The following is an 18954-nucleotide window of genomic DNA, read 5'->3' on the forward strand; positions in this document are numbered from 1 at the left end:
GTTAGAAAACCATAATTATATCTTCTGTTTGTATGGGTTCTTATGACAAGACATTTCTACATTAGTCTATAGTTATTGGGGCAAAGTCATTCATGTAACAGTTTAACCCACCACATTATTCCAAGTTTCCAAACTAGAAATTCTCAGCCTTGGTAACTAGAAAAGCTGTGTGTATGTGTGTGCTCAGTTGCTCAGTTGTGTCTGACTCTTTGCAACCCGTTTAGCCCCCCAGGCTCCTCTGTCCATGGGATTATCTTAGAAAGAATACTGGAGTTGCCACTTCCTCCTCCAAGGAATCTTCCCAACTCAGGGACTGACCCCACATCTTCTGCAGCTCTTGAATTGTAGGCAATTCATTATAGCTGAACCACTGGGGAAGCCCAGAAAAGCTATACTTCTAAGCAATTGGTTTATTTCTATATTACAGAGATTATGTTTGTTATAGCACATGTATTGTCCTTTTTCTGTGCATGCCAGGAAGTTCTGAGATATAATTTCCATCAAGGCTATGTTTTCATCAAGTCATTTAAGACTATTGGGCATGTATTTCTGTTCACAGCTCTTTACTTTTCATTTTCCTATTCAACTCATTTTTTTCTCACTTACATTTATTTTAAACTATTTTTCCTCCTACAAAATACTTTATGCTTTTGTAACCCACCTAATCGGGCTTCGCTGGTCTCAGTGGTAAGGAATCCTCCCGGGCAATGTAGAAGATGCAAGAGACATGGGTTCTATCCCTGGGTTGGGAAGATCCTCTGGATAAAGGCAAAGCAATCCAATCCAGTATTCTCGCCTGGAGAATTTCATGGACAGAGGAACCTGACCATCTACAGTCCATAGCATTGCAAATAGTCAGACATGACTGAAGCGTGAATGCATGAACACAACTCACCTAATGCCATTTGGAAAATATTCATTTACCCTAAAATATTCTCACTTAATAACAATGTTTTTGACTGTGATTGAATTTATGTTGTTTTTAACTGAGAGAGAAAAAAAAAAGCAAAGAAAGAAACCATAAAACCTAATTTTATTGGAAAAAATTTTGGAAAATATTCAAATTGTCCCATAGAACACTTTTTAAAAATTCTTTCACCATTGAAAAATGGAATCAAATGACTAACAACTCATTCTGGGTAGAAACTTATAATGAGATGTTACTATAGGTGCATATTTATATCAGTATTTATTACTTCCTGCTAAAGTGTCATTTGGGCCATTTCCTATGTGTAACTCATGGACTATTATTAAGACTTCGAAAAGAGAAAACTATAGTTAACACAGCACTGCACCGAAGGGCACTATTCTCTCAGCCTGAAACACCCGAAGTAGACATTTTTCAGTCACTAAGTTGTGTCTGACTCTTTGTGACCCTACGGACTGCAGAACACCAGGCTCCTCTGTCTTTCACTATTTCCCACAGTTGGCTCAAATTCATGCCCATTGAGTCAGTGGGATGCTATCAAGTCATCTCACCCTCTGCCACCCCCTTCTCCTTTTGTTCTCAATCTTTCCCAGCATCGTAGTCTTTTCCAATGAGTCAGCTCCTTGCATCAGGTGGCTGACGTATTGGAGCTTCAGCTTCAGCATTAGTCCTTCCAATGTGTATTCAGGGTCAAGGGAATTGAAAGTGAGGCCACAGGACCCTTGGGATAGAGATCTCTGGATAAAGCTCAACACATTTAAACAGGAACCCCCACTTCTCTTTGTCTCAAGGTAAATTGTCAGGAATGTGGTGGGAGGGTGGGTAGGGAGGACAGCAGTGCCTCAGAAACTTATTCTATTGCAGCTGTTTTCCCTGTAAAACACTCTTATACCAGCCAGTGTTCCTCTATACACTGGGAAGCTCTGTCCCAGGTTCAGTGATGGCAATGACCAGTAGTTCTGAGAGTTGTAGTGAATGGATAAAATATATGAAAGATTTCTTGACTCACCTACATAAAATTACAGGAGACTTATCAATGCAAAGAGGTAAGCCACATGCATAGTAGCTCTGGATCAAAGCATGCCGCACTGTCACTGGGGGAGATCATCCTGACAACCTTTTATTCAACTTCAACACCCAGATACCTTACCTTTTCTCTCTGAAGACTTCCTCAGCTTTCCCCAAACCCACAATACTTATTCATCCTAGAAGCTAATAGAAGGTTGGGGTGAAGGGTTGTCTAAACACTCATTTGTCTAAGATCTTAAGTTTAAACTTTTTACATAATCTCCAAGTGGATTTCTTTCTGTATTCATAAGAATATGTTAAGATTGAAAAGAAAAGCAAATGTTTAAATTTTCACTGTATTCAAGTCCAATACTGCTTAGCAGTAGCTTTCAAATTTATATTCTTAAAAAAACCCTAAATAAATTCTAGATTTATTTCGTGAACAGTATAATTATGTGGCACTACCTTTTTCAATTTTGATTTAGCATATTTTTAATTTGTGGTATACTGAGAACCCCAAACACACAGAGAGAGATATGACTTTGGACTCCTCTAGGTTTTTGGAACATCTTGATTCGTTCTTTAATTATAGGACTTATTATCATATTATAATGATGTATGTTCTTGTTTGTTCTCTCAACAAACTGTGTCCTGCTATATGGCAGGGTTTATGTGTTATATTCACTTGACAATGATTCATAAACTATGATGTGCATAAGAATAATCTTGGACAGTTGTCAAATATCCACATTTCTGAGTCTAAACCCCAGAAACTTATTCACCAGGATTGAACTGGGATTCAAGAATTTCAGTTTTATTAAGGTCTCCAGCTGCCCTAATGCAGTGCTCTATGGACTGTACTTCCATAATTTGGACCTAGGTATTAGATATACTTGACACCTTATGCCAATGCTGATCTGTTGGTCATGGCTATGCAAAGAAGTTTCGAGAAGAATTGTAGGACGTATATCACTAGGTTTCAATGAGATAGAATTCTAAACCAATGGGAAAGGCTGGAGTCAAAATAAATGTTTTGTATTGTCAGCATTGGTTTAAACAAAGAAATAAGCAGGGGATTAGTACTTATATAATGTCTTCTATGAATCAGCATCTATGCTACCTATAAAATCACTTGTCTTCTCCTAGTCCTCTGAATCAGGAAGGGATCGAGAAGTTAAATCATTTGGTTAAAACCTCACAGATAGTGAAGTAGCACTATTTACTATGGTCTAGCCATGGAAACAATCCAAGTGCCTATCAACAGATGATTGGATAAAGAAGATGGGGTATTTATAATAATGGAATATTACTCAGTCATTAAAAAATAATGAAATATTACCATCTGAAGTAATATGGATGAGCTTAGAGAATATCATACTAACTGAAATAAGCCAGACAGAGAAAGGCAAATATTATATGATATCACATATACATAGAATCTAAAAAATAATACAGATGAATCTATATATACAACAGAAACAGACTTATGAATATGAAAAACAAACTTATGGGTTACCAAATTATAAAGAGAGAGGGGGAGGGATAAATTCGGAGTACTGGATTAATAGATACAAACTAACAGACATAAAATAAACAAGCAACAAAGATTTACTATATAGCACAAGGAACTATATTCCATATCTAGTAATAATTTATAATGGAATAAATCTTAAAAAAAATTTATTTATATAACTAAATCACTTTGCGTACACCTGAAATGAACATAGTATTGTAAATCAACTATACTTCAAAAATAAATAAATAAATAAAGTGGTGAAAAAAATTTTACAGGTAGGTAGTAGTTCTGAGATTTAACTGATCTTTATTATTAGCCCCTGCCCTTTCCAATTAATAGGAGAATGGAGAAGACTCTCAATGAAAATCTTTCTATAAATTACTTCTGGACTAAGAATTCTGTTATGCAAAGTTAGGTTTTCCAGATATAATACCAAATATTTTATGGATTTCTTAATATATTTGTCAAGGAATCTCCATGTTGTTATTCTGGTTGAATGATCAACTACCTGCCAGGGGCTGGAAGTCTGAATTGACAGATGGATTTGCCAAGAGTCTGTGCACAGGTAGTGCTCAGAAGCAGTTTTATTTTATTTTAGATGTCTGTTTCAATGCAAAAAACTTCACATATTTTCAAGTATGTGTCAGCCTGTGCAATATAACTAGAACATATGATTTTGCATTTGGCTATTTTGTGTTTTAAATCATATGATTAAAATAGTAAAAAAATATAAATGTGACCTTTATGACCAGTTTCATGAACTCTATGAACATGTTTGACATTATTTACTCCTGTTAGCTATTTGTTGAATAAAGAAAACAAGCATAACATATATTTGAGAAATCAACATCACATTTGTCAGAACTTTTTGATGGTTAAAATAAAACTTGAAGAAGTGCAATAACAATGAGAAATACACACATGCATTCACACAAATAAACATAAAACAGACTGGCTTATAAATATGATAAGAAATGAGGGTAAACCTCAATCCATTTTCTGTAAGTCTAAGGATAGACTTATAGAAATATATTCATTCAAATGAATGTGCTACATGCCAAGAATTGTGTCAGGCATTGTGAATAATCAATTATATAAGACATGATCCTCTGCCTTCACAGAGAACATTGTCTGGTGCAGAAAATAAGTTAACACATGGGTCATACTCCAAACTTTGGGAATACAGTGGCTAAAAGATGAAGGATCTAAAATCAGATTTAGATGTGTGGGAATTGCTTCCAGTAGAAGTGATACTTGAATCAATGAAAAAGAGGAAAGGGAAGTGTATCTCAGATAAAAATGCCAGACTGTGGGGAAATGCCAAAGCAGGAACTGAAGGACATATTGGCAAAACCATGAACCGTTCAGTGTTGCTTCGATGAGAGAGAGTAAGGGCTGGAAATGAGACTCAGGGATTAAGTAGGTACCCCTGACTACTGGGTGAGCACTGACTTTGTATCTCTGGTCCTCTGTTTCTTCATTTTTTAGTACATGGAGATTGGATGAAATGAACTCTGAGATACTTCGCAGTCTTTTAAAGGTCTGATTCCATGCTCATTTCAATCAACAAATAGATAGTTAAAACTTATTATGTACTAAGCAGTATTGTAAGAACTTTAGATCTATCAGTAACCGGAATAAAATGTAAAAAGTCTCCTCCCTCACTGAGCTGACATTCTTGTACAAACCTGACATATCAAATACATAAACTACATAGCACATTAAAAGGTATTATGTGCAGCATATAAAGAAAAAAACAGAGCAGGAGGAAGGGTAGAATAGAGTTTAATTTTAAAAGCATGCTCATGAAGAATAAGTTGAAAGAATACAACCTAATTTCAAGACTTACAAAGCTATCATAATCAGATATGTGTGGCATTGACACAAAGACATAAATTATGTAATAGAATGGAGTCTGGAAATAGACCCACACATAAATGAACAACTGATTCTTGGCATAGTTACAGAAGAACTTTATGTAGAAAATATTTCCATTTCAGCAAACTTGGCTGAATCAGTTATCCATGTACAAAAAGGTAAAATTTAATTCATTTGTCGTTGTTGTTCAGTCACTCAGTCATGTCTGACCCTTTGCTACTCCATGGACTGCAGCACGCCAGGCTTCCCTGTCCTTCACCAGCTCCCAGAGCTTGCTCAATCTCATGTCCATTGAGTTGGTGATGCCATCCAACCAACTCATCCCCTGTCATCCCCTTCTCTTCCTGCCTTTCTTCCAGGGAGTAAGTGTCTTTTAATTTCATGTCTGCAGTCACCATCTGCAGTGATTTTGGAGTCCAAGAAAATAAAGTTTAACCATAAAAAAAAAAAAAAAAAGCTCAAAATGAACCATATACTTAACTCTAAAACTTAAAACTAGAAAACAAGAGAAAACTATTGTGATCTTGAAGTTAGTAAAGATTTCATAGATATAATGCCAAAAAAAGGACAATCCATAAATTGATAAGTTGAATTACAAAAAATTTAAAAAATGGAAAGGTAAAAGACCCACTTATGTTTCAAAAGACAATTTAAAGGGATTGAAAAGATATGGACTGGGAGATATTTTTATAAATCATCCATCAAGTAAAGGACTTATAGCCCGAATATATAAAAAAATTCTCAAAATGCAGTAATAAGAAATAACACAGTTAAAAAAAACATTTAATCCAATTAAAAAAAAAAACAAACTCTTCCCAAAGAATATATGCAAATGGCAATTAAGCCCAGGAAAAAAAAATACTCAGCATCACTACTTATTAGGGAAATGCAAATTATACCCACAATAAGTTAATGATACACAGCTATTAGAAGAACTAAAATTAAAAAGAGTAAACATACTAAATATTGGACAAGAAATACTGAAACTGTAACAGAAATGGTATGATCACTGGAGGACAATTTAATTGTCTCTTATAAATTGAACATCCATATACCATAAGATAGATCTCTTCAAGAAAATTAGTGATATGAAGGAACATATGCAAAAATGGGCACAATCAAAGACAAAAATGGCATAGACCTAACAGAAGCAGAAGATATTAAGAAGAGGTGGCAAGAATACAGAGAAGAACTGTATTAAAAAGGTCTTAATGACCCAAATGACCACGATGGTGTGATCACTCACCTAGAGCAGTTCTGGAGAGGACTCTTAAGACTTCCTTGGACTGTAAGGAGATCAAAACTAGTCAGAAGTAAATCAAACCTGAATATTTTCTGCAAGGACAGATGCTGAATCTGAAGTTCCAATATTTTGGCCACCAAATGTGAAGAGCTGACTCATTAGAAAAGACCCTGATGCTGGGAGAGATTGAAGGAGGGAGTAGAAGGGGAAGACAGATGACAAAATGGTTGGATGGCATCACCAACTCAACGGATATGAGTTTGAGCAAACTCAGGGAGATGGTGAAGAATAGGGAAGCCTGGTGTGCTGTAGTCCATGGGGTCGAAAGGAGTCGGACATGACGGAGAGGCTAAACAAAACACCATATGACTCAGCCATTCTGCTCCTAGGTATTTGCCCAAAAGAAAAGAATTTCTATATGCATACAAGACTTTCACACAAATGCTTGTAGAAGATTTTGTTTTTCTTTTTTTGTAATAGCCAAAAACTGACAAGAACTAACATGTTCACCAATAGATCAATAGTATGTCAATGCAATGGGATATTTCACAGCAAAATAAAAACATCGATACACACAATAACATGGATGAATTTGAAATTAAATCAGTTTAGTGAAAGCAGTCAGTCAATAAAGAGTACATACTGTATAATTCATTTACGCAAAATCCCAGAAAAAGCAAACTAATCTATTGTTAGAGAAAGCAAAGCAATATTTCCCTGAGGATGGAAAGAAACATCAAGACGAGGTGAGAGGAGTTAGAAGAGAGAGATAAGAAAAGGGTATGAGGAAACTTCGGGGGTGATGAGTGTGTTCACTATCTTATCTGGGATGATGATTTCCCAGGTTTATCCATATGTCAAAACTTACAGCGTTATACACTTTAGATATCAATATTTGCAGCTTAGTATGTGACAGTTATACTTCAGAGAAGCTGCCAAAAAAGGAAAGAACCGGTCAAGCAATGAGAAATTGACATTTAAACAAAATATTGGTGTAGCAAGGGTATTGTAGCAAGGGTATTGGCGGCTTCCCTTGTAGCTCAGTCAGTAAAGTATCTTCCTGCAATGCAGGAGACCCAAATTCGATTCCTGGTTTGGGAAGATCCCCTGGAGAAGGAATGGCAACCTACTCCAGTATTCTTGCCTGGAGAATTCCATGGACAGAAGAACTTGGAGGGCTATAGTCCATGAGGTAGCGAGAGTCGGACACGACTTAGTAACTACGCCATCACCACCAGCAGCAAGGGTATTAGTTTTGTGGATATTCAGGGGAAGACCATTGTAGGCAAAGAGACTAGTAAGTGGAAAATACCAAGTCAGGGCTATGCCTAGCAAGCTTGGAGACCAGAAAAGAATCAAAGTGAATATAGCAGAGTAAGCAAGTAGGAAAAACAGGGCATGAGATGAGAAAATTCACAGGGCTCAAGATGTTGGAGACCTTGGAGGGTCAGTATGTTGCCATCAGATATGCTTGCTTCTTTGTGAAAAGGACAACTTTTACATTGTAAAAGGATAGCTTTAGCTGCTGTGCTGACAATAGAATGCGAGGGTCAAGGTTTAAGCTTGGAGGACAGAAAGGAGGCTATTTTAATAATATAGTAAGGAGATGACAGTGGCTGGAACCAGAGGCTAGTCATGAATGTGGGAAGAAGTGGCCAAATTATGGACATCTTTGAAGATGGAGCTTACAGATTCTCTGGTGGATTTGGCTGATTAATGAAGGAGAAAGACGGTGGTTAAAAATGACCCCGCGTTTTTATACCTGAACAGCTGAAAGTTGCAACTGAAGAGCTGACTCATTGGAAAAGACCCTGATGCTGGGAAAGACTGAAGGCAAATGGTGAAGGGGGTGACAGAGGATGAGATGGTCAGATAGCATCACCGACTCAATGGACAAGAATTTCAGCAAACTCTGGGAGATAGTGGAGGACAGAGGAGCCTGGTGTGCTGTGGTCCATGGGGACACAAGTTAGTTTGGCCATCATCTGTGGTGGGCACAGCTGTAGGTAGAGCAGATTTGGGGAAAGAGTAGATGAGGCAGTAAATCCAATCAGTCACGCCTCTGCCTTCATGGGGCTTACATTCTTGACTGGGAAATCAGGTAATAAACATAAATAAGTACTTGTTTCTAGATCCCAGATTGATGTGAGGAAAAGTGACTGGGAAAGAAACAGTTCCTCTCTGGCACCTCCTTCTTTGTAACACAAGCTTTGGGAGGACTCTGGGAAGATGGGGAACAGAGTGCCTTTCCTCTCTGCTCCCTGAGTCAGAGTCTAGGCGCACCGGGGTACAAGGAAATTCTTATACTTGCTGACAACATGTGGGGGTTGCGGGAGCAAAATGTTTTAAATACAAGTCAGATAAAGCCTGAGAACCAGTGGGAAGTCCTAGAGCAAGAAGTGAAATGCTGAATATCCTAGTGAGAGCCTGGACCGTGGGGATCCAGTGAAGGCTGCAGAGAAAATAAACATCTGCCCTGGGTTAGTGTACTTTGTCTTGCTCTTACCATGACGTGGGGAAGATGCTCATTAGGTGGGCTGAGCCTTCTGATCCTGTGGCTGGGATGATTCAAGAAGACCAGAGAGCAGGAAGACTTCCTTCTGGGGTCGCAACAGGCGACTGGCTGCTGGCTTGCTTCTCGCCACTCCAGCCACAGAGATGGGGAATATTTACCTTTCCTTGATATTACTTAGGACTAGTAGCAAACTCCAATAAACACCACACATACACACAAATACACTCTTAAGGAGGTTCCAACTACCAGAGGAGAGGAACCTCTGATTCACCAAATCAAGAAAAGAGCAAAACAGAATTGCTGGAGACCAGCAACAACTTGAACCAATAAGAACATTTCAGGACTTTCATGTGGCAGAAGTCATGCTTTTGAACAGCGACAACAAAAATTAACAGGCACATTGAAGGAAAGAACAGATGCTGTCAAAATGTTTTAACTTGTGACCAAGATAATCAGATGAAAGAACCACCCAAAAGCACATCACAAAACTCAAAGAGATGGAAATCATAAGGGAAATAAGAGACATGAAGACCCTCAGATGCAGATAACAGGACTTCCACAAAGCATCTAGTAAACATATGGAGTATGGGGAATAATCATACACACAACATAAAAGGAAAATTTTCTGAGGTGAAAAAAACAACAGAATTTTTAGAATGAAAGGGAAATTTGGTGATGAAAAGATATCTAGACAGCCTGATGAAATTTATGCATTTCAAAGATAAAGAAGATTCTCCAGACACAAAGACCAGTTTAGCTACAAAGGAAGACACATCTGTTTGATGATTAGACAACTTTTGTGAAAGAGTGGAAAATAGAAAATAGAGGGGAAACATCTACACATATTGAGGAGAAAGAAAGTGACACTGTGAACCATGTACCCAACTTCCTGGTAATGATAGCTTATGGTGAATGATGTCGAAGAAGAAAATTTAGCTGTGGGACCAGTGACCAGGCTTGATCACTCAAGTTTGTCCTTTCCTCTTCTTTGAGAATTCCATACCCCATCTTCTCCTTGAGAGCCCCATACCCCTTTCTCCTCTTTAGCGACCCCGGACTTCTTATCAATCTGTCTGGGAATTGATTCTCTCAGTAAAATAAAGGCAACATATTTGTAGCTATCTAAAGATTCAGATGTTCAAGCTGGATTTAGAAAAGGCAGAGGGAGCAGAGATCAAATTGCCAACATCCACTGGATCATCAAAAAAGCAAGAGAGTTCCAGAAAAAACATCTACTTCTGCTTTATTGGCTATGCCAAAGCCCTTGACTGTGTGGATCACAACAAACTGTGGAAAATTCTGAAAGAGATGGGGATACCAGACCACCTGACCGGCCTCCTGAGAAAACTGTATGCAGGTCAGGAAGCAACAGTTAGAACTGGACACGGAACAACAGACTGGTTCCAAATAGGGAAAGGAGCACGTCAAGGCTGTATATTGTCACCCTGCTTATTTAACTTATATGCAGAGTACATCATGAGAAACATTGGGATGAATGAAGCACAAGCTGGAATCAAGATTGCCAAGAGAAATATCAATAACCTCAGATATGCAGATGACACCACCCTTATGGCAGAAAGTGAAGAACTAAATAGCCTCTTGATGAAAGTGAAACAGGAATGAAAAAGTTGGGTTAAAATTCAACATTCAGAAAACGAAGATCATGGCATCTAGTCCTATCACTTCATGGCAAATACATGGGGAAACAGTGGAAATAGTGGCTGACTTTATTATTTTTTTGGTCTCCAAAATCACTGCAGATGGTGACTGCAGTCATGAAATTAAGATGCTTACTCCTTGGAAGAAAAGTTATGACCAACCTAGGCAGCATATTAAAAAGCAGAGACATTACTTTGCCAACAATGGTTGATCTAGTCAAAGCTATGGTTTTTCCAGTAGTCATTTATGGACATGAGATTTGGACCATAAAGAAAGCTGAGCGCTGAAGAATCGATGCTTTTGAACTGTGGTGTTGGGGAAGATTCTTGAGAGTTCCTTGGACTGCAAGGAGATCCAACCAGTCCATCCTAAAGGAGATCAGTCCTGAATTGTCACTGGAAGAATCGATGCTGAAGCTGACACTCCAATATTTTGGCCACCTGATGGGAAGAACTGACTCATTTGAGAAGACCCTGATGCTGGGAAAGATTGAAGGCAGGAGGAGAAGGGGACGACAGAGGATGAGATGGTTGGATGGCATCACTGACTCGATGGACTTGAGTATGAGTAAACTCCTGGAGTTAGTGATGGACAGGGAGGCCTGGCGTGCTGCAGTCCGTGGGGTTGCAAAGAGACAGACACAATTGAGTGACTGAAGTGAGCTGATTTAGTGATTTAGTGCCTACCAACCACTCATAATACTGAAGAAATTACTAAAGGAAGGATTCTGATGAAATAATAGAGTTAAAACAAAGATCTCAAAATTGCAGTAGATGAAGAAGAACATGGGTGAGTTAATCTCAGCTTCTCTCTACTTTTCTTCTCATCTATGATAATTAGTAGGAAAACAACTCGGTTTCCATTTTCCCTAAACATCTAAGATAATAAGAATCATGGAAAAATCCCGATGTCATTTTATGAAATCAGCAACCTAATAAAAAATCTGATAACCATAATTCAAAACAGAAAAAAAGAGAGAGAAAAAAAGAACAATCTCATAAGATTCAAATACAGGCAGTGTAGTTAAAGACCTGCATTCTTAAATACTTTGTTAAACCAATTAATATAAAACATCAGCTCCAAATCTAAATGATCAACAGACATATGTAAACACGCTAAATTCCTTTACAGTTGAGAAAGTGCAGGAAAGAGAATACAAGATATTAATTTCCATACATTAGTTTTATATATACATATATATATAAGCATTATGCATATATAAACATTATATATAATACTATATATATAACATTATATATATAATTATATGTATACATATTATATGTATATAATATATGTATGTATTATATATACAATATATAGAATATATGCAATATATTGTATATATATTGTATACAATATATACAGTATATGTATATTGTATGTATATATATAATTATATACATAATATTATATATATAAACATTATGTATATATGCAATATTATGTATATACTGCAATATGTGCAATATATTGAATATATATTTATACAATATATGTATATTGATGTATATATATAATTATATATATAATTATATATACATATATAATTATATATATGTAACATTGCATATATATATAAACACTATGTGTGTATATATATATATGTATGCATGATTTTTTTCTCAAGGATTAGAGAAAAAGTACATTTACACATAACTGGTGGATGTGAATTATTGTACTTTGGAGGAAATACATGTAGCAGACAGCTATTAAAAATAAATATACATATAACTTTTAACTCATCAATGGCAGTTTTTTGAAATATATCCTATAATAGCTAGATACTAATGCATACAAAGAGGTACATGTAAAGAAATCTTTTGCAGACTTTACATCGAAATAATCAATGTATCCAAACCATAGCTATAAGTAAGTGGCAGAGGTAAGATTCAAGTCAGCTCTGTCTGACTCTGAAATTTATGCTTTTAAATAGCATCCTATGGCAATGGCACCCCACTCCAGTACTCTTGCCTGGAAAATCCCATGGAAGGAGGAGCCTGGTAGGATGCAGACCATGGGATCGCTAAGAGTTGGACATGACTGAGCGACTTCAGTTTCACTTTTCACTTTCATGCATTGGAGAAGGAAATGGCAACCCACTCCAGTGTTCTTGCCTGGAGAATCCCAGGGACGGGGAGCCTGGTGGGCTGCCGTCTATAGGGTCGCACAGAGTCGGACACGACTGCAGTGACTTAGCAGTAGCAGCATGCTAGTGAAAAAGAAAAAAAAAAAATAAATGAATGAACATTTTAAAAATTGTTAAAAGTCCTCTTAGTTGAAAAGGATGGGCTGCACCTGCACAATTTCTCATTCTAAAATCATTAATTAGTAGTCACTCTCTCCTCTTCGAGGTTTAGAGAAGACAAGAGGGTTGTTCTAAGGCTCCCTCCACATAAAGGGAAGGTCATTGCTCCAGATTACCTCTGAACCTGTGGTTGCTGTGGACCATCCACGTGCACACACAGCTCTGTAGTCTAAATTATTTCTTGAACTTCCTGGCCTTCAGATCCCTGATGTTGTTGATAAAAAATAAGATCCTGTTTGTGTGCATAAGCCAGGTATGTAGCAGAGTTCCCAGCATATATTAAGCTCCCACACTGGGACTCTTGATCAGATGATTGAGTTATGAAGATTACATTAAATTTGAGATCTTCAGTTCAGCCTCAGAGGAAACACACAATTGTCCAATTCTTTCAAACTAAAAGGAGAGAATAGTGATTAATTATAAATTAATGAATGAAGCAATTAGTGACACACCTTCAAAAACAGCCGGATTTCTAGTTTAAAGGAAAAAAAATCATACATGTGAAATAAAATCTTAGATTTCACACTTTCTCATTTGAGAATTCAGTGGCACCAGATAAAGAGTGACTGATCAATTTGTTGGAATGTCTAATGTGTTTAGTTACCTGTAAAATATCAAGAAATGAGTGACATTTGCTAATTTAAAAAAGAAAAAAAAAAAGGGCTTAACATTCTGTAACTCTTTCCTCATCTTTTTTTTTCACTCATATTCACATTAAGGAAAAACTTCTCTTTTTCCAGATGGTAGCATGAATTTTCAGGTCAAATGATATTAAAAATAGATAATAGCCAGGACCCCATGAGTCTCTACAGAAAGACTAAACAGTCACAATGGGGGATATCATTGTTTTGGTTTTCTTTAGGAGCTTTTATGTACTCAGCTGCTTCTCAGGCAGACTTTTACTGCAGTGGGACCTGGATCATTCTGAATTCCGGTTCCACATCACTTCCCATCCTTTACACTCCGTTCCATGCCACACAAGTCAAGGGAAAAAGCCTTACAGCTGTGCTCAAGTTCTGAACATTCCCCAACCCCCTTCAAGGAGCTGGCTTCAAGGAGCTCCCGGAGTCAGAATCCTATACATTTTGTCTCCTGGTGGTGATATTTTCAACTTCCCTGCCGTCTTGTGGAACTTGGGCTGACAGAAAAATTGTAAAGGGAAAATTGAATGATTTCAAATCAAGTCAAAAGGTTCAACTAGTTCTGTTTAAATATTAGCATGAATATTATTGATTCAGATTAATAATTATTCTTGGCTAATGTGCTCAGTACACATCTCAAAGGGTCCTTTTGTTCTGGACGCTTTCCCAAATTCTCTTAACTCTTAAGTGATTTCATTGTTTGAACTTTTCAGAGTCCCAGCTTTTCATCTGTGTTTATCTGGAAGTCCATAAAACACTTTCTCAATACAGCATTTTACACCTGATTCTTCATAATGTCTCTTTCAGTGGCTGACCATGAGGAATGGAGGTACTCAATTTATATTTGCTAATTTATTGAAGTAAACTGTGATATGTTCATAGCTATGATACTATATATCTAAAACCTTGAATAATTCATCTTGACTTCAGAACTTCTTTTTGATCATCTTAATTAAGATTGAAAGTGAAAGTCACTCAGTCGTGTCTGACTCTTTGCGACCCCATGGACTATACAGTCGGTGGAATTCTCCAGGCCAGAATACTGGAGTGGGTAGCCTTTCTGTTCTCCAGGGGATCTTCCCAACCCAGGAGTAGAACCCAGGTCTCCCATATTGCAGACGGATTCTTTACCAGCTGAGCCACAGGGGAAGCCCAAGAATACTGGAGTGGGTAGCCTAGCCCTTCTTCAGCAGATCTTCCTGTCCCAGGAATCAAACCGGGGTCTCCTGCATTGCAAGCAGATTCTTTACCAACTGAGCTATTACCTTTCCTTTTATCATTAATATTTATTTGCCATTCTTACACTTAGAATTACTACTAAAATCAAAGGATGGCAACAAACATTATAAATAGAATGAAACCAAGGAAGAATTAAAACGTCAACGCTTCATAGAAGCCAAAACTGAGAGAGACCCTAGAAATGAATATTCTTACTTAATACATGAGAAACACAAGGCCTGACAAGCATAACCACACCCTGCAGTGGATCATTGGTTGACTCTAGGCTAAACTGAGTTTTTAAGAGAAGCATTACCTAATTCAGTCAGACAGGTGTGTTTTCTTGAAACTTCATTTCAATTGTGTATCCTTGGGCAACTTACTCAGTCTCAAAGATTGACTGTGTTTTGTTGTGTATTCCCTAAGTCATGTCAACTCTTTTGTGACTCCATGGACTGTAGCCTGCTAGGCTCCTCTGTCCTTGGGATTTCCCAGGCAAAAATACTGAAGTGTACTGCCATTTCCTCCTCCAGGGGATCTTCCTAACCCAGGGATGGAACCTGCGTTTCTTGTACTGCAGGCAGATTCTTTTACCACTGAGCCACCAGGGAAGCCAGAATTCTGATATTATAATAAGAAACGCACATTTGGCCTTTTGTTCTCCTTGCCGGTACAGAGCCCTAAAACCCTTGGAATTTAAGTGAGGAGAGCAATAAAGGTGTCTTTTGTTATGTTAATCAGATGACTTTTTGGAAACCTTCCCTGATAGCTCAGTTGGTGAAGAATCTGTCTGCAATGCAGGAGACCCTGGTTCAATTCCTGGGCTGAGAAGATCCCCTGGAGAAGGGAAAGGCTACCCATTCCAGTATTCTGGCCTGGAGGATTCCCAGGACTGTATAGTCCATGGGGTAGCAAAGAGTCAGACACGATGGAGTGACTTAAAAACAACAGAAAACCACACACATCATTAGAAGATCAAAACTTTCAGTCCCACATGACTGACTTCTAGGGAAGTGTGAAGGACTAGGGGGCTTCCCTGTAGCTCAACCGATAAAGATTCCACCTACAATGCAGGAGACCTTGGTTCGATTCCTGGATCAGGAAGATCCCCTGAAGAAGGGATAGTGTACTGAATCCAGAATTCTTGGGCTTACTGGTGGCTCAGTTGGTGAAGAATTCGCCTGCAATGTGAGAGACCGGAGTTCAATCTCTGTGTAGGAAGTTTCTCTGGAGAAGGGAACTGATAACCACTCCAGTATTCTGGCCTGGAGAATTCCATGGAGAGAGGAGCCTGGCAGGTTATAGTCGATGGGGTTGCAAAGAGGTTGAATTGATTGTCAATGGTCAGTGACTTAATTGAGTCTGCCTATGTGATGATGCCTCCAAAAAAACTCCAAAAGACAGGGTTCAGAAAGTTTCTGGGTTGGCAAGTGCATTAAGATTTGGGGAAACTGGCCAGCTTGGAGAGAGCTATGAGCTATCTCAGAGAGCTATCTCTCTGAGATGCATAGCTTATCCTATGCATCTGCTTCATCTGATTGTTCCTGAGTCTTATCTTTTATAATAAATCCAAGATCTAGTAATTAAAGTGTTTCTCTGAGTTCTATGAGCCACTCTGGCAAATTAATTGAACCCAAGGAGGGAGTCATTATAACCTTCAACCTATATCTCTTCTGCTTGAAGCAGACTTGACAAGGTACACTTGTAACAGTATCTGAATTACTTGTAAGAGACAGTCTTGTGAGTTATTGTTCAAACTAAGTTGTGTCTGACTCAGACCCCATGGACTGCAACATGCCAGGCTTCTCTGTCCTTCACTATCTCCTGGAGTTCACTCAAACTCATATCCATTGAGTTGGTGATGTCATCCAATCATCTCATCCTCTGTCATCCCCTTCTCCTCCCACCTTCAATCTTTCCTAGTATCAGGGTCTTTTCTAATGAGTTATCTCTTCACACCAGTGGCCAAAGTATTAGAGCTTCAGCTTTAGCACCAGTCCTTCCAATGAATGTGCAGGGTTGATTTCCGTTTGACTGGCTTGATATCTTTGTAGTCTGAGGGACTCTCAAGAGTCTTCTCCAGTACCACAATTTGAAAGCATCAATTTTTCTGTGCTCATCCTTCTTTATGGTCCAACTCCCACATCCATACATGACTACTGAAAAAACCATAGCTTTGACTATACAGACCTTTGTCATTATGGGACTTAACCCTTAACCTGTGTAATCTGGCTGCCTCTATCTGGGTAGATTGTGTTAGAATTGTATTGGATTGCAAGGCACTCAGCTGGTGTCAGCGATTTGACTGGTTGTGGGGTAAACACCCCTGCCCCCAGCCCTCATCAGAATCAGTGATCAGAACCCTTGTTAACATTTCTCATTTGTAACATGTCAATAATGTTAATTATGTAATAGTTGATGAAATGACACAACATATAGGAAAGCATCTCAGTAGTAGGTGCTCTATAATTACTGCTGTTAGAAGAATAACATTTCATATAATTAAGTGGGCTTCCATATGTATAAGTTCTGATGCTTAATAAATATCTCCCTCTCTAACCCTTTCTTAATGTTTGATACCTTCTGATCAAACACTAGTGTTTTGTTAAGCAAGCATGTCTTTTTCCCTAAGAAATAAGTATAGCAGATGTTAACTGCTAACTCTAGTATAGAAACAACTTCATTCACTCTTAGGAGGGACCCCCCTAAACACACTTGCAGCTTATAATGCTGTTGATTGCACCATGGGCTACATTGTCCCAATCTGGCTAAAGGACTTTCTCAAAAGAATTAAGAACTGTGACACTGAGAGAATGTCAGTGGACTCTTGTACTAAGAAATCACATAGAGTTGGGTCACGTGTTGGCAATATGACAAGTTAAAGCATCAGAAAGAATTTTGGGAGAAAAGCTGTGAGTGAAACAGAAAGCCTGTTGCAGACCAAAGTAGGAAAACAGTGGACTAGAAGGAGAGACACAGGTGACAACTTAGCCCTTGAAAAACTAAGATTGGCCTTGACTTGTAAGATAAATCAGTAGAGTTGTTACAACAAAACATGCTTCACTTATACTAGCCTGAGCAAATTCTCTTTCTGGTGATCAAAATTTCATGCCAAGAGCTCTGTGCTGGTGGTGTGGATGACTTGTCAATGGCAAGAGGGGAAAATAAATGACTCATTCCAAATACATCACCGGATGTATTTGTATTACAGTGGCGCTGCTCACTGTAACTCAGAAATATTTACTTCGGTCTCCAATGTGACATCACTTAGCTTCTTTATGTGCTTACAGGGTTTTGGCACAGGAAACAGCTCTTCCACCCTTCCCCCACCCCAATTCCGGGCTCCTTCTTGCTCCTCTGAATTCTTGAATGGTCACCATGTGAGCTGCCTCCCAAATGTGTGGTCTGAGCTGGCCTTTGAAGATTGCCATAATGATCTTGGCTGACTTCTGCCCTGTGCTTGTATTTGGAACCCCTGGTTGGCTGTTTGCTTTCCTAAATGTTAGCAGACTCTGAGCTGATGAGTTTTAAGTGCCTGCAGTGATCAACACCAGATCCTTCTTTATCAGTGACTTTCAGTTTTGCACTTATATTATATACTGAAAGATGAAATGAAAGATGCCAAGAGAGGCAGCATTCCAAGTTCCTTCCTTCTTCCCCTCCTCTTTCCTTCCTTCTTTCAATTTTTCCTTCCCTTTCATTCTCCTAAATCTATCACTTCTCAGTTCTGAACATAGCTGTGTGATGATAATAAACATTTGTCTTTTCTCCATGGCCTCAATGCTATATCCATTTCAGAAAATACGAAAAATAAATGGAATACAAAGAAAAATACCAGAATTATACCATGTAGATAAATTAGAATTAACTTTTTGGTTTATCTTTTTTCTTCCCAGTTTTGTCTCAGATATATAGGTAAATCAATAATTAGACAGATAGAAATAGGTAGGTAGAAAGATGACAAATGGATAGCCTGATTGATACAGAGAAGTAGCTGGTATAATAGTCTATACATTATTTTTTGTTTCCTATTGTTATCA

Source organism: Muntiacus reevesi, chromosome 22, assembly GCF_963930625.1.
Source record: "Muntiacus reevesi chromosome 22, mMunRee1.1, whole genome shotgun sequence".
Classification (NCBI taxonomy): domain Eukaryota; kingdom Metazoa; phylum Chordata; class Mammalia; order Artiodactyla; family Cervidae; genus Muntiacus; species Muntiacus reevesi.